The sequence below is a fragment of the Chironomus tepperi genome, unplaced genomic scaffold (assembly GCF_022539635.2).
Source record: "Chironomus tepperi strain 1889 unplaced genomic scaffold, CSIRO-AGI_Ctep_v1 contig_408, whole genome shotgun sequence".
In the NCBI taxonomy this organism is placed as follows: Eukaryota; Metazoa; Arthropoda; class Insecta; order Diptera; family Chironomidae; genus Chironomus; species Chironomus tepperi.
Window position 1 is genome coordinate 405,641 of NW_027226530.1, and position 14,945 is coordinate 420,585.

Sequence of the window (14,945 nt, forward strand, 5' to 3'; positions counted from 1 at the left end):
TTCATCTCACTTAAAGCTATTGTATATCAAGAATTGGGATTTGAATCAGAGATTGGGATTTGGTGTATTAAGGTTGTAGAGATACAGCAGCTCTGTGAGAAGTGATTTATTCTAATTGAAGTTTAATTAAATTTCCAAAAAAAGGGGGGAGGGATCCGCTGAATATGTCCTTTGAAGAAGACATTTGATCGTATTAAACACATGTGCACCATTCAATTTAGTTCTAGATTAAATAGGTCCTAAATAGAGTTCGTATAAGGAATTGAGTTTTACACCCTTAATTTAAAGGCTATGTTTTTAGTGTTTTTGCTTCTGCTTTCCCAAGTGGAACAGGCTAGTGGACTGTATGTCTGGTAATCGTCTCCTTTAATTATCAGCTCTGCTTACATCAATCAGTAGATAATCACAAATTTCATGTCCCTATGAAAATATGTCAAAAATACCCCAACGCCATCTATATCAAATTGAACTGTGAAAGTCAAGTCAACAATAAGATAAGTCAAGTATTTTGAAATTTGATGCAAGTGACGAAATACAGCGCCACCAAACTGTTAAAATTTCAAATTTTACATGTGCCATCTATTGTTTGAATTTTTAAAAGAATCAATTAAACAAGGAGACCCATCTATAAGGAATTCAATCTCAATACAATATCTGAAATTACTGATGAATTTTCAAATAATTAATGTATGGAACTTATGCATAGATTATTGCTGTAAAGTTTTAAAATAATAAAAAATATTTGGACATTGATCAAGACAAGGCTATTTGAAAATATAAAAAAAATAAGAACGAGATCTTCAAGTTTACCTTTCAAATGGAACATTGAAAGAACAAATCTGAAAGCAGAGTTAGCAGGACTTCAATGGTTCGGTCTATCCAGCCTGGAATTTGTACTGTTCAAATGTAGCATTGGACTGCTTTATTGGATTGTTAAAGTTTAAATTCCTAAGAACCTGCAATTTTGCCTCAAAATGCCAATTTATTAAACCAAAACTGAAAAGAAGAGTGTAAATTTATTTGGAAAAACAGCTTTCAAAGCTCTGAAATAAACATAATAAGTACACTTTTAGAAATAATTCAAAAATAGTAAATAAGTTTTAGAACAAATTTTTATTCAGTTCAAAAATTTAATTTTTAATTTTAATAAATAATTTTAAAATTTTAAATCTTAATTTTCAATTAAATTGTCCATTATTTCTATTTATGATATTTTCATTAATTATTTAATTATTATTTCTTTTAATTTTTAGAATGGGCTGGCTATGGGGAAGAGACAATGAAATGTCGACGCAACAGGAGTAATTACAAACGTCATAATTTCAGAAAAACCCCTGGATATCCAATGTTATGAAATTGTATGGTTGTTGATCGCAAAAAAAAATCTTCTGCATGTCCCAGTGACTTTAGAAGGATATGAAGCAGCGTTGAAAATTATAGATCGCAAATTTTCAAATTCCGATGATGAAATGCAAATTCTTGCTAATAATTTAATGGCCATTAAAAAACCAGATGAAAGGAACGTGAAAGAAATAGGCAATCTAATGAGTGAGATAAGTTATATAAACATTATATCAACACCAACAACAAACATCATCAACAGAACAACAACAAACATGGTCAGCAAAATGACAGCACAACACAGTCAGCAATAAAAAAATGTAAAGAAAGAAAAATAAAGAAAGAGATTCATTCTATTTTTGACATCCAAACTCATAAGTTGTTTCTATTTATTAACTTTGATAAAGCTATAAACTAATGAGATGGAAAAGATGGTCAGCAGTTAACTGAATATGATGCAGTCTTGCAAACATTAAATAAAATGGAGATATGCCACCTAATGTCACAGATGGTAGGCTCTACCCCGAAAATTTCATAAGAGTCTCTTCCAGCAGTAAGAGAACTCTCACTGTTTGTTCCTTATGAGGAACAGTTTGTAAAGTTATGTTAACAAAATTAATTGGTTTTATTAGAAAATATTTTACACGTGTTTAATTATCAATGATGATGCATTCCGCATCGTCAATCATAATTCAAGGAATTAAAATAAATAAAATCATCAACATAATATGACTCTTTCAAGCTAAATTACTCAAAATATCTAGATGTGATTAAATTTTATTTGAATTCCTTTTTGCTGTTTTCTTTTATATGTATTGATAATCAATTGAAATTGATATACACGAAACTAGAAAGAATGTGTTATGCAAAACATGTGCATAAGACATTGAGTTGTAAAGAATTTTAAAGAAAGTTTATGTTCAAATAAAAAAGAGTTCTAGTTGAGACATCAACAGCTCAAGTCAAAATCAGTTTAGGTTGTCATATCTGAATCAAAATTTTACAAGAATAATTGGAATTCATTACAAAGACCATTGAGGAATCAATAGCTAAACAGCTTCGCTTGGAGTTTTGCAATTCCTATAACATGAACAATTGTATGTAATAAAATAAAGCTCACAAACAACAACTATATCAACAAAGATAACATCCTTCCAGTCTCCTCAAATGAGATAATTATCGCACTCATATTAAATATCATTAAATATCCATCACATACACAACAACAATAAGCTCTAATTAGTTCTCTCAGGTCATTATCACCTCGCTCGCTCTCAGCTCGCACTCTTTAATTGTAATTAAAATAATAATTAAATAAAATATTTGTCTTTGATTTGCTTTCAAATGAACCTGACGTCTTTTATTTGCCACCTACATAAATCTTAAAGTTCATATTTCAGATTTACTTTATACCAAACACATAACTCTCATTATACTGATCATCCAAAGAATTTTGGATTTATTATTAAAAGTTTCAATAATTTTTCATGTTTATGTAGAAGAAGTAAACTAAATACATGTTTATGTAGTAGACATAGGCAGAAAGCTTAAGAGATAGACAATTCCAGGACTTATGCATAAGTTTCATTTAATCATTCAAAATAGACAAACAAACGAAAAAGTAAGAGCATGCGTCAAATTTAAAGGATATATCAAGTTTAATTGGTAGTTTATGCAAAGCTACAACAGATAAAGTGGTGCACTATTAGTACTATTAGATCTACACACAGTAACATATGCGTTTTTTATGTTCTAAACCTCAACAAAGATAAAGCTCAATAAAATTAATTCGGTACAAGTTCGACAAGATGCGCACGGACTATGGATGAGAAGAGAACATAGAATGTGCATTGGAAAATGAAAATAAGGAAAGTCACTAGTAAGACTGAGTAATCGCTGCACAAAACATAGATGGAAACACATAGGTCTGATCGGATCAAATATCAATCAAATATTATAGGATCTTGGATCAAGCTGTGAGCAGGAGTTATGGACCAGGATGATAGGTTATAAACAATACTATACAAAATAATACTGAACAGAAACTGACGCGACAGCGTCAGCAGGAATATTCTATATCCGATACTTAGTACAAACAGAAACTGCATAGTGAGCAGTATTTTGGGGATATATAAATACAAGCATTATTTTGGTTCAGACAGTTTTGTGTTGAAAAGAGAATATTTTCTCTCTTTATTTATGATTAATGTATGAGAGTACTTTCTCTCTCTTTAATGTATTTTAATATTTATAGAGTTGAAATAAATATTGTTCTTTATTCTATCTGCAATTATCAACATGGTAGCAGAGCGTAGTTAGTCACACGTGAAATAATTAAAAGTGAAATTATTTTGTGTTAAGTTAATTCACCAGTGAGTTTAAAAAAAAAAATATATATATATAAAGACAGTTACAGCGTCTAGGGAAAGTTAACGAAGTACCTAGAAATTAAACAATTAGAAAGGTGAATTAAGTGTGAAGTGAAAAAATAGAATCATTAAAAAGTTAAATATGTGCACAAAAATTGGTGACATTAGTGTAGAACGCCTCAAGGGCAGTGAAAATTATCATGCCTGGAAGGAGGCGATAAAAAACATCCTAGTGATAAAAGACTTGTCAGAGTGCCTCGCTGGCACTGAAAAGGATGTAGTGAAAATTAATAAAGCAAAGGCATATTTAACGCTCTCAGTTGAGCCTGTGTTACAGTGTCACATTACAAATTTATCGACAGCCAAAGAAATGTGGGATCATCTCTCAAATATGTTTGAGGACGCAGGACTTCCGCGACAAGTAAGCTTGCTAACAGGAGCTTGTAGTCTATTCTTAAAAGATTGCAATGATATGCAAGAATATGTAAGTAAGATGACAGATTACTTCAACAGGTTAGAAGCGTCGAAACTGAAGATGGAAGAAGCATATAAAATAGGCTTAATTCTGAAGGGAGTTGGTGAAAAGTATGCTCCACTAGTATTAAGCATGGATGCCAGCGGTAAGCAGCTAACTACAGAATATGTGATTCAAAAGTTACTAGATAATTCCACATCGGCATCAGCTTCATCATCTGGTGAGAAGGCCTTATTTGTGAGAAAGAATCAGAAAGGTAAGGATTCCAAAAAGAAAGACAAATCACAGTTAAAATGCCATAACTGTGGAAAGTCAGGTCACTTTGCAAAAGAATGCAAGGCCAAGAAGAAGTCTGAAACGACCACCAATAAAGAGTCAGCGTTTCTTATTTCACATCGTAATAAGTTGCAAAGCGCGGCTATGTGCGCGAAACAACAGAGCATGTGGTATGTTGATTCCGGAGCGTCAGCTCATATTACACCACATCATGAAATATTATTTGATTCTCATGAATGCAACGTCGGACAAATTGTAGCAGCAAATAATCAAAAAATGCATGTCAAAGCTGTTGGTAAGACGAGAATAAAAATTTCAAATGAAAATGTGACTGTAAGCGAAGTATTACATGTGCCAGAAGCAAATGCAAATTTGCTATCCGTCTCAAAAATTGTTGAAAATGGCAACAGTGTAATATTTGATAAAAAAGGCTGCCAGATAAAAGACGCTCATAACAAAGTCATAGCAACATGTAAGGCTGAAAATGGAGTTTACAAGTTGGAAACTCAACAGCTCAACAAGTGTCTGTCATCAGTTAAGGATGAAGACAAATTAATGTTGTGGCATCGAAAGTTAGGCCACATCAATTTTCAAGCTTTGAGCAAAATGAAGGCTGGACTGGTTGACGGAATAGATTTCAACGAAGGCGTTGAAGTGTTGAAGAGCTGCAAGGTGTGTTGCACAGGAAAGCAGCATGCCCTTCCATTTGCAAAATCAACAAGAACGTCATCTGAAGTTCTCCAGATAATTCATAGCGATTTGTGTGGTCCAATGGAGACACAATCATTCAGCAAAGCTAAGTATTTCATTACATTTGTAGATGATTATAGTCGTGTTGTTTTTACATATTTTTTAGCACAAAAATCTGAGGCCTTTGACAAATTCAAGGAATTTAAGGCATATGCTGAAAATATGACTGGAAAAAGAATCAAAACACTCAGGACGGATAATGGCCTAGAGTACTGCAATGCAAAATTTGAGGCATTATGCAAGAGTAGTGGAATCAAACACGAGACATCATGCGCCTACACGCCAGCACAAAATGGAGTTGCTGAAAGATTCAATCGAACAATCATCGAGAGAACAAAATGTCTGCTGTTTGACGCGAATTTATCTAAGAAATTCTGGGCTGAAGCGGTGAATTGGTCAACCTACTTAATCAACAGAAGTTTTTCAAGTGTACACGGAGGAATACCACATGAGAAGTTTTATGGGCAACGTGTGGATATGACCAAATTGAAATTATTTGGTGCACCTGTAATGGTGATGATTCCCAAAGAAAAAAGAAAGAAGCTTGACTCAAATTCCGTTGAAATGGTTTTTACCGGATATGACTTAACGAGAAAAGCATATCGATGTGTGGATAAAAACACTGGAAAATTATGTGTGGAAAGAAATGTTAAATTCTTGCATGTGTCAGAAGAGGAATCGAGTGTGATTGAGCTTGACTTCAATGAGGAAAGTCAAGGAAGAGACTCACCGATTACGACACATGACGACACAAAAAATGACGATGAATCTTCTGTTGATGAGTTTAAATCTGAAGAAGAAGAAGTATTTGTGGAAGTGCCACAAATGAGTAGTGGTCTGACACCGAAAAGTCAACCAAACTCAATCCCAGATGTGACTCCTAAATATCCAATGCCTAACGTAACCACGAGGAGCCAAACAAGGTTAGGGCTAAATTTCGCGCGACTTGTCATGATCTCAAATGAAGAATTCGCCATGAAATGCGATAATGAAGAAGTTCTTAATGATCCAGTAAGTATTACTGAAGTAAATGCCAGAGGCGATAGAGAAGAATGGATCCTGGCCATGAAAAATGAGTATGAATCGCTCATTAAAAATAATACTTGGAAACTGGTTGATCTTCCTAAAGGAAAGAAGATTATAAAAACTAAGTGGTTATTCAAGACCAAAAAGAACACAAATGGCGAGATTACAAAGAGAAAAGCCAGACTCGTAGCAAAAGGATTCACACAACGATATGGGATAGACTACAAGGAAACTTTTTCACCAGTAGTGCGATATCAAAATATCAGATTGCTGATTGCATTGGCAGCTAAATTCCAGTTAAAAATCCATCAACTCGATGTTGTGACAGCATTTCTTCAAGGAGAAGTTGATGAGGAACTATACATCGAGCAACCAGAGGGGTTCGATGACGGATCTGGAAAGGTATGTCGCTTAGAAAAGGCAATATATGGTCTTAAACAAGCTGGCAGATGCTGGAACAAAAACTTGATGAGACCTTAAAGGAATTTGGTCTAGTAAATTTGAAATTAGATCCTTGCATTTACTATCAAGAGAATTTATTGATAGCTATCTACGTTGACGATTTCTTAATCTTCTATAAGGATGAAAAGAAATTAAAGAAACTGATTAAGGATCTTAGCAGTAAATTTGAGATGAAAGACATGGGACCAGCAGAAGGATGCCTAGGCATCCGTATAAAACAAAAGAACGAAGGAATATATATCGATCAAGAGATATATGTCAAAGAAGTATTGACACGATTTGGAATGTTCGAGTGCAAGCCTGTAAAAAATCCTTGTGAAGTATCCATCAAATTGGAGGAAAGTAAAGAAAATGATGACACTATTCTATATCAGGAAGCTGTCGGTTGTCTGCTCTTTATAGCACAAGGGACGAGGCCAGATATTGCATATGCTGTTCATAATGTGAGTAAGTACAATAAGTGCCACAATGAAAGCCATTGGAAAGCAGTAAAAAGAATTATGCGATACCTAAAAGGAACAAGTGACATGAAATTATTATACAAGAAAAGTGATAATGATCTACATGGATATAGTGACTCAGACTGGAGTGCTGATACTTCAACTAGAAAATCTGTGAGCGGCTACGTCTTCAAATTGAGTGAAGGAGCGATCAGTTGGAGAGCTGTGAGACAATCAACGGTGGCATTGTCCAGCACTGAGGCGGAATACACTGCACTAGCGGCGGCTACACAAGAAGCAATGTATCTCAAACAATTACTTGGCGAGCTGATATAATCACAAAAGGGACTGTGATTTATGTGGATAATACAAGCGCAATTGCTATAGCAAATAATGATGTGTATAGCAATAGGACAAAACACATTGATATCAAGCTCCACTTCATACGCGATGCGATAAAAAAAGAAATTGATGACTACATGCCACGTGAATACAAAAGAAAATGCTGCGGATTTATTGACGAAAGGAATTACTGTGGAATTGCTTAATAAGCACCGTCGGTTCATCGGTCTAGTATAAATTAAAAAAATGGGTTTCTTCTCTAATGATGACAACACAGGATCTAGGAATCATGAAACTAACATAACTTTGATAGATAACGACAAGATGCAACTTGGGATATTGATAACGTTATTAGTGTTAAAGATTATAGAGTTTATTTTATATTTTGCTAGATCATTAAAAAAGGTTGTCGGAGTAAGAAACAATCCTAATGTATAAAAGCAGTTAGGGATTTGAGAGACCTTCTCTCTGTAATTGAGCAACACCATTAATTAAAGTAAAGAAGATAAAATAAGTTAGGGTGTTGAAAAGAGAATATTTTCTCTCTTTATTTATGATTAATGTATGAGAGTACTTTCTCTCAATTTAATGTATTTTAATATTTATAGAGTTGAAATAAATATTGTTCTTTATTCTATCTGCAATTATAAAAATTATGAAAACATTACAAGACCAAACCTAAACAAATACTTTGCAATTCCTATAACATGTCAGGCCTCGCTAATCATAAAGCTCACAACAACTATCTCAACAAATTAACTTGTTTCCGTACACAAGAATGTGATAATTAAACCTCAATTAAAGATAAAGCATCAATAAAATTAATTCGGTACAAGTTCGTCATTACAAGATACGCTCGGACTTTTAATTGTAATTAAAGAAAATAACATAGAATATTTGTCTTGGAAAATGAAAGGAAAGGAACCTGTCACTAGTAATGACCGACATAAATCTTAAAGCTTCACAAGATTTATTTATACCAAACACATATGTTTTATCGGATCAAATATCAAGCAATTTTGGATATTATAAAAGGATCTATTGAAGATCAAGAAAAAGTATTCACAGGAGTTTGGCAACAGCTTATAAACATATCTATGAGGAAAATCAGAAAGAGGGTAGGGATTAAATATCCACCAGTATAATGCAAAGAATATTCTATATCCGATACTTAGTACAAGACAGAAACTGCATAGTGAGCAGTTCTTTGGGGATATATAAGTACAAGCATATATTTTGGTTCAGACAGTCTTGTAGTTAGAGATAGCGAAATAAAGATACTTATATTTACATATACTCGGAGAGTTTATCTTCCTCATACATTAAGCATATTTCAGAGATACACGTTGGTCCGTTTACCCCACTCCTCTACAAATGGTGACCCCGACGTGACACGAATTTTCAAAATTCGTCATCGAGTTTAATTCTGGAGAATAATCAAAAATTCAACAATTTCAGAAACATGCACGGACTATGGATGAGAAGAGAACATACTTTCAATTGCATTAAAACTGGAGACCAATGAAATCAGAGTAAGATGGTCATCGCTGCACAAAGTCATGTGGAAAACATATGATGCAGGCAATCAAATTATCAAACAAAATAATCTCCTTTTCAACTCTACAAGATATCATAGACAAAAAGAAGGCATCCTTACATGCGAGTCACAAATCTGTGTATGACTCCGCATTAGATTGGACGTCGGTGGAATCAATACAAATCAACTATGAAGAAGAAGAGATAAAAATTTATCTTGAATTATCAATAATTCATAGAGAGAAATGGACAATAAATAAAATACATAAATTACCAGTAGTGAGTAAAAACAGAGTGGCAATTCTGAATTTAAAGAAAATTTGGTAGCCACGTCAGTAACATATTGATATATAATAAGCTTTGAAGATTTAAAAGGCTGCAGAAGGTACAGAATGATTTACATATGCAACACGGACATGAGACCAATACAGCAATTTTTTGACAAACAAACTTGCATTTCAAAAATTGTCCAGTATCAATGAAATAGAGGAGATGGTCAGCAGTCTGTTAACTATGATGCAGAGCAAGAAATTATCAAAAAAAGAGTTATATAAACATTATATCAACACCAACAACAAACATCATCAACAGAACAACAACAAACATTATCAACAGAACAACAACAAACATGGTCAGCAAAATGACAGCACAACACAGTCAGCAATAAAAAAATGTAAAGAAAAGAAAAATAAAGAAAGAGATTCATTCTATTTTTGACATCCAAACCCATAAGTTGTTTCTATTTATTAACTGGCGCAGTTGGCATAGTAGACTCAGATTCTTTTCGAGCCTAAGAATTGGCATATGAGACAGCATATTTCATATTAATAAAAGATCTGAAACCTAAAAGAAAAAAAATTTCATACCTTATATAAGACGTCCAGGTAGCTTATACAGAAATCAAATGGACCCGATTCTACAACAGCAACAGCAGCAGCCGCAACAACAGCAGCAGCAGCATCAGCAGCAGCCGCAACAACAGCAGAAGCAGCAGCAAAATCAACAGGATCAAGTAGTTGATCAGGCAAGAATTCAAGCAGCCTTGAACGCAACAAAACTTCCGGATTCAATTAAGTTGATTCCAGAATATACGGGTGAGAAAGTTTCATTATCGAGATGGATTAACCATGTAGAAAGTGTATTAAGCGACCTAGTAGCACTAAATATACCAATATTACAAAGCTGGCAATTAGCCATTCGCTCAAAAATTACCGGTGAAGCAGACCGTGCATTAATTGCATCAGGATGCAACCACAATTGGACGAATGTTAAGCAAAGTCTGTTGGATCATTTCGGTGACAAACGAAATCTCCAAACAATTATGGCAGGAATGAGAATCACAATGGGCAGTAAACAGCTCAGTGAATATTATCTTGAAGCCACCAAACTCAGTGCGGATATAGGCCAGAATGTAGCTCTTGAAGCAGCATATGCAGGCCATACGCAACAAATAATGCATTTTGCCAATCGTCTAGTTCTTTCTGCCTTCATTGACGGATTGAATCAAGACATAAAATCATTCGTAATGGCTAAGGGACCATCTTCCTTAGCCGAAGCAAAAAGCATGGCTGATGAATATCAGAATGCATTACAACGAGATAAATTTTACGAAAAGAAACAAGCTAATAACTTCAAGCAAAATCAATTCAGGCAAAAGAAATTCCAACAAAATAACAGGAATACATCAAATCTTCAGCAATTGTCCCATTACCCACAACAAAAGACCCAAAATTATTCGTATCAACCAATGATACAACAAAATCAGCATCAAAACCAAGTTCAAAAATTTCCAAATAATCAACAAAATTATTTACGCGCATTAGAACCTGATGTTTCCATGCGTTCAAAACGTTCTCATGTACCTATGTCAGAAATTTCATATCAATCAAATACATTAATAATAATGAAACTGACGATGTTGACGCAGAACAATACGAAGAGGAAGTAGAAGAACTAAATTTTCATTTGTCCACTCAATTGAACATAAAAACTTAGAAAATTGCATTCCATATGTGGAATTAACATCGTCAAATGGCGAAATTTTATAATTTTCTGATCGACACTGGGATTGAATGAATTTAAGTTTAAATTAAGTCAGTCTTATTGAAATTTTTGGTAATAGTAGAGGCTAATAGATTTTTATAGAGACAGGTAGACTTTTTATTATATGATTTGTTCTGGATGAAATAATAATATCTGCTTTTAAATTGGTTTTATTGTTCAAAACGGAACTGCTTAGTTCCAATAAGCATTAAGACTGGGAATAATTCAATAATGGATTGACTAGTCTTTCAGATTCCTTTGAGGATAGTTCTATTTTTAAGAGGCATCAAATTTTAAAGATGCACCTCACACTAGTTGAAACCATTGATATAAAATTCAATCAGCAAAAAAATTTTAATAACTTTGTTAGTTTTATAGATAATTGAAGTTTTTAAAAATATCTATATTTTTCACGTTCATTGAAAAAAGAACTGCTGCTTTACTCCTAAAGAAATCTGAAAAATGAATTTTGGGAAGTGAAATATGAACTAAGCAGTTCCGTTTTTTTACTTTGTAATTCTTTAAATTTGTTGAAATTGATTCCCTTTAAAGATTAACCTCACTGTAGATATGACTATTTCATCCAGAATCTCTCATATGATTTGTAATAAACTTTTATTCAGATTAAGATGGGAATATTTACTAGTGATGAGGATAGTAAGAGGCAAGAGATGCAACTCACACTAGCAGAAAGCGATAAAATTCAATCAGCAATTTTAATAACTTTGTTAGTTTTATAGATAATTGAATTTTTTCTATATTTTTCACGTTCATTGAAAAAGACGGTTACTCCTAGAAATAATGGGAGTCAAATATGATTTTATTGTAATCTTTAAATTTGTTGAAACTTAAAGATTAAGTGAGGATGTTGTAATAAAATTAGTACTTTAACGAAACTCAACCGGTGCAATTTATTAATTAACAATTAAGATTAAATTCCAGTCACTCAACTTTAGGGTTTTTCTCTACAGTAACAAATCATTTCTTAGCGCTTCTAAAGTAAATTTGCAAATTTGCGAAACAATTACTAAAGTCTCAATCACTAACGTTAGAGGAAAATTTATTGTGGATAAATGTGCTTCCTTCAATCCATTTTCAGACTCAAAATTCTCATACAAAGAAAAATTTCTCATTTTCGATGCCAACAGTTTTTTTGACGGCGTCATAGGTCTTCAATTTTTGGTACGAAAAATAAAAGCAGTAATAGACTGCAATAAAATGAAACTAGACCTCCCAGATATTTCCTATAACTTAAAAAGAAAATTTCCAGACAGCATAAGAATGCATTTGAATCCCACAGAGCAAAAACTAATAAAAGTAAAAGTATCGAATAACGGTGAATTTCTATTACCCAAAAATATTTACATAACTCCAACAATCTGCATAAACAAAGGAATTTACAATGCAACACAAAATCATGCATTTTTATCTTTTTCAAACAATTCCACAAACATGTGTTCATTTGTAATGTCAATAAACAACAGCATGTTGAAAAATGCGGACATTAACAATTTTGAAACAATCGACAAAAAAACCTTTTTTGCTGACATAATATTTACTTCTTTCCCAAAACCAAAACTATTGGTAAGCGACAATGAAAGCGCATTGAAATCTATAGAAATCCGTGTATTTCTAGAATCACTAGGAATCGAAACGTATTACACTCCATCGAATAGATCGGAAATGAATGGAATTGTAGAAAGATTTCATTCAACAATCGCCGAAATCTACAGGTGTATGAAATCAAAACACCCAAAAATAGTTACAAAAAATTTGATAACAACGACACCATACATTCATCAATAAACTTTACACCTAACGAAATAATCTTCGGTTCAAATAATAAAGAAAATCTATTAATAAACATAGAACAAATAATAGAAAAAAAGATTAACTTTATGATCAAGTTGATGATTAATTAATTTAATAAATAAGCAAAAATCAGATTCAGTTAGCCATAATAAAAATAAAGAAACAGATCCAAATTTTGAAAAAGATGAAACAATTTATGTCAACAGAAAAGGAATAAAGAATAAAATAAAAAACAAATTTGAACCGATGACGGTAAAAGAAAATAATAAGAAAACAGTAACAGTAAGCGATGGTAGGAAAATACATAAAGCGAACATACGCCGTAAATAATCAATAAACTTCCAAAAAAATTTTTTAGATTTAATTTCATACATTAAACATTTTAACATTTACAAATTAAGAAAATTTAAACATTTACATATTAAAGACATTTTTTAAAAATTTACAAATCAAGAAAAATTAATTTTTTTATATTTACAAAAACAAAACGTTCTTTTGGAATATTACAAACAAAAATTTTTTTATATCAGATGTTATTTTAAAGAAAAATTTACATAATAATTAAATTCATAAAAAAATGATGAAAAAAATAAGGAAAAAAACAATAATAAGGAAAACTAACTCTTTAAATTCTGAAAAAGCTGACAACATAATAATATTAATAATAACCCCCCAGAAAAATACTAAAAACAAGAAACATTTTGATGAATATATAAAAGCGAAAAAAGAGCATATCAACTCAGTTGAGGAATAGGAACCATCAAGAATAGATGAGAAAAAGGCCTATCAGCACAAATTGAAGCCCCACATCAAAAATTTAGTAGAATGGTACAAGTAGGATTCTCAAATAAAGACGATACGACCTAAAATGAAAGTCATTTAACAAATAATAATTACATTCCCAACAAAGATCCAGTCGCAATTTATTCAAGTGAAATTCTAATCATATTAATTATAATCATGATACTGAGAATCGTTGATATTGTTATCTACAGCTTCACAAACTACTTAGTACAAACAGAAACTGCATAGTGAGCAGTTCTTGGGGATATACAAGTACAAGCATTATTTTGGTTCAGACAGTCTTGTGTTAGATAGCGAAATAAAGATACTTATATTTACATATACTCGGAGAGTTTATCTTCCTCATACATTAAGCATATTTCAGAGATACACGTTGGTCCGTTTACCCCACTCCTCTACATGAGCAACCTTTAATTTTTTCCAGAGCAACAAGATTTTATGGTACATACAGTTTTTTTAATAGTTCATCCATCGGCTGCTGATCAGTTCTTTAGTTGGAATAAATTATCAATTATAAATGACACATTTGCTGCCTGTTAAAATTCAGTGACTTTTTTCAAAAGCTTGACGATGTTAATCACACCTAAAAGTAAGAAAAAGTGTTAATTAAATTGAAGTAATAGTATCAAATTTGTATCAAACTGATTGATAATTTTTGCCAATCATGAGAGATAAAAATTAAAATAATAATATAAGTAATCATTAATTTTAATTCGTATACCTTAATTTGTCTTATATCATGAATTCATCAAATCGATCCCTCAAATGGATTAAAAATTTCTCCAAATTCATGTGTTCCGGGCATCTTCTGATTCATAATTCAATGAAATCTCTAATCATGTTAAGTCGATATCAATTTTAACTTTGAATGCGTTGACAACAATTCAAACCGAAAATGCTGAGTTGGCATAAAAAATCACCGTTCTATATTTTTAAAATGAAATAAAAACAATATCTTATTACTATAAACAATTTTTCATAACTTCTCAAATTTCATTTTATGCTTTAAGAAATTTGAGACTCATTCAGCTTCAATTTTTGTGATTTCTGCATATTTAGAGTTGATTAAAATGCGTTGATGCAATGAAACATGTGTACATTATTTACCCAAAATGATTAAAAAACTAATTTATAAATTTATTTTTCAAATTACAATGTGCAAATTTCAAAAGTTGCAATTATAAATTATAAATTTTCAGAAAATTAAAATTGAAATTGTCAAATGTTCGAAAGTTATTAGTTTTCAAATATTAAAATTAATTAAACTAT